Source organism: Adiantum capillus-veneris, chromosome 21, assembly GCF_014529385.1.
Source record: "Adiantum capillus-veneris isolate H3 chromosome 21, ASM1452938v2, whole genome shotgun sequence".
Classification (NCBI taxonomy): Eukaryota; Viridiplantae; Streptophyta; class Polypodiopsida; order Polypodiales; family Pteridaceae; genus Adiantum; species Adiantum capillus-veneris.
The window spans coordinates 66,643,879-66,647,203 of record NC_140951.1 but is presented as its reverse complement, the minus strand read 5'-3'; positions in this window follow the sequence as shown (position 1 = coordinate 66,647,203).

Sequence of the window (3,325 nt, the reverse complement as noted above, 5' to 3'; positions counted from 1 at the left end):
AGTACGGTTCTAAGCGTTGTCATCTTGACCACATGCGAGAAGATTTCATCAAAATCGACTCCCTTTTGCTGTTTGAACCCTTTGGCTACAAGTCTAGCCTTGTACTTTGGATTTGGATCACCTGAGATAAATTTCTTCTTATAAACCCATTTGCAAGGTAAAGCTTTCGCATCATTTGGCAGTTCTACCAAGTCTCAAGTGTCATTAGCCAGAATCGAGTTATACTCAGATTCCATAGCCTGCTCCCACTTCACCACATCATCCGTCATCATGGCTTCTTGGTAGCAGCTTGGCTCACCGCAATCAGTCAACATGATGTAATCAAGACCTGGCTCGAAACGTGTAGGTGGACGAGAGACTCTAGTAGACCGTCTCACTCCTTGACCATTGCTATCCGCTCCCTCCAGAGCATTGCTAGTGGAAGGTACATCACTAGCCCACTGAGTTGATTTCACTGTCTCTGAGGCAACATCCTCAAAAGCGACTCTCCAAACCTCTATTTCCTTGATAGGTTGTTTATGCATCTTCGACTCATTAAAGATCACATTTGAACTACGGATGATTCGACAAGATTCCGGGTGCCAAAGACGATATCCCATCTCTCCATCCTGCACCATATCCAATGAAAATATATTTGTATGACTTTGGCTCTAACTTCTGTTGAAGTTGTTTAGGCACATGAGCATAAGCTTCACAACCAAAAACACGTAGATGGTCATAGTGGGGCTTATGTTTAGACCATAACTCTTATGGAATCTCATAATTCAATGGCGTACTAGGCGAATGATTTATAATGTGCACTGCGGTCAAGACAACTTCTACCCAAAAGCCTTGTGTGAGATTTAACATAGAAAGCATGGCTGTGACTCTTTCCTGAATCGTACGATTCATGCGCTCAACAATTGCATTCTGAGCTGGTATGTATGGTGCAGTAAAACTGCCTTTTAATCCCAATTGTCAAACTCCTTGGAGACATACTCTCCACCATTGTCAGTCCTCCAGACTGATTCTCAACAAGTGCCAAAAAAATTTGGAACACAGGAAGAACTTGATCCTTATGTTTCAAAGGATATGCCCACACCTTTTGAGTAGAGTCATCTATGAATGTCACAAAATAGTTGGGCCCCCCTAGAGATTTGGTTGACATAGGACCACAAACATCACTATGTACTAAATCTAGAGGTTCAACTCGCTTTTGACCCAATGGTAAGTGAACGGACCTAGTCTGTTTGCCATAGATACAGTGCTCACAAACAGGAAAGTCAACATAAGACAAGACAGGTAAGTAGCCAAAACAAGTCAGAGTTCTCATTTCTTTTTGGCTAATATGACCTAGCCGGCAATGCCACAACTCAATAGACGGCACGGCAGCCCGACTATAGATATGTAATCATGACCAACATCTGACACGTGCATGGAATACAAGGTACCATGATTCTGACCTCTGAGTACAACAAGATTACCTTTGCGTACTATCCACGAACCATTGCCAAATGTGGTGTTGTAGCCCAAATCATCAAGCTGGCCAACAAAAACAAGCTCTTAGTCAACTTGGGCACATGTCTGACATTACATAAAGTAAAGTGCGTGCCATTCCTTAGATGCAATTTGACGTTTTCGCACCCTCAATGTCTAGTTCATAAGCATCACCAAGTCTCACTTTGCCACAAGAGTGAGAATAAGTAGAGAGCCACTCTCTATGTGGTGTCACATGGAAACTCGCACCAGAATCTACTGTCCAATTCTGTGCATACTGCACATCTTCTGTAACAAGAGCCTCGATAGGTAGATCTGCTATGAAGACCGATACGTCAGAGGTAAGTGGCATAACAATCGCTGGAAGAGTCTCTATAATAGGAGCATTTGAAGACTCTAGCACATTGATCTCCTCTAACTTTGCTTTGCCCTTGTTTGAATCATCAGACTTAGAAGTGTCACTGGATTGTTTATCCTTCTTGCTTTGCTGCCATTTCCTGCAATCCTTCTTTACATGCCCTTTTTTATGGAAGTGATAGCACTCGGCATTACGCATAGAACCCCGAGACTTACTGCATGAGCCCCCACGTTCCTTGCTTTTGGCACAACTTTGGGTGCGACCCCTCTGTCTATCACTAGTAACATACGCATCACCATCCTTCTTGCCTTCGAGAGATTTCTTGCGAATCTCCTCGGTAAACAGACTCCCAAGGACGTCATTGTACACTAGACCGGTACCAGGTGCTGAGTTGCTAATCGCAGTATAGAACGTATCCCAAGACGAGGGTAAACTACATAGCTAGAAGATACATTTGATTTCGTCATCAAATACCAAACCCTGAGTGGTCAATTGAGTGAAAATGATATTGAACTCATTAATGTGAGTAGAAATAGTCACCTCTTCCTTCATACGAAGGTCAAACAACTTCTTCATCAAGAAAACCTTATTAGTGGCACTTTTGTTCTCATAACTAGAACACAACTTATCCCATACATCTCTAGCAGTCCTTTCTCCAACTATAGTAAAGTACACAAATTCGACCAAATGCAAGCGGAGGGTAGATTTGGCATTAGCATCAAGTCTCTCCCACTCAATATCTGTATACTCGCCCTCTGGGCGCTCCATGATAGGATCCAACTAGCCTTTTTGTATGAGAACATCTTGAATCTACTCTTTCAAGATAGCAAAATTTGCCCCATCAAATTTTTGGATATTGTAAATATCCAAAATTTGCCCCATCAAATTTTTGGATATTGTAAATATCCTTTTCACTGCTAGATGACATGGCTGCAAACTAAAGATAATATGGCGATAAACATTGATAATTCTAAGAAAAATTCGGTAGAGTTTCCCCTGAAAAACTGATAGAATCTCAATCCAAAACTGTCACAAGAGATCAGTAACGCATAAAAAGTAATGCTCTCATAGCATAAGACAGGCGCATCAACCACTAATTGTGCATAAAAAGTCAAAAGCTGACCCAAGACTGCCAACACGACGTCAAATGCACCTAGCCCTCTCTATACATGTCCTATGGCGAGGCCACGAAAAAGGGATACTGTAGCAACTTGTATCACCAAAAGGATCTCAATATTCGAGAATCCCCCAGCTCAAGAAAACCTCATGCTATCGACCCTCACAAAAGGTTATGCGGAAAAGAAACCAGCCCAGTTTCAAAAAGGGCCTTCGAAGCGAGTCTCAGAAACGGTCGAGACTGCCGAAAACAAGCCAAATCGGCTCCACAAAAGATACATATGACAGTTTCTGCAACTCAACGTACATCCATTGTCAACAATATTGCAAGGTGCAATATACGCGCTCAAACAGGCACCAAACAAAATGTGCAAG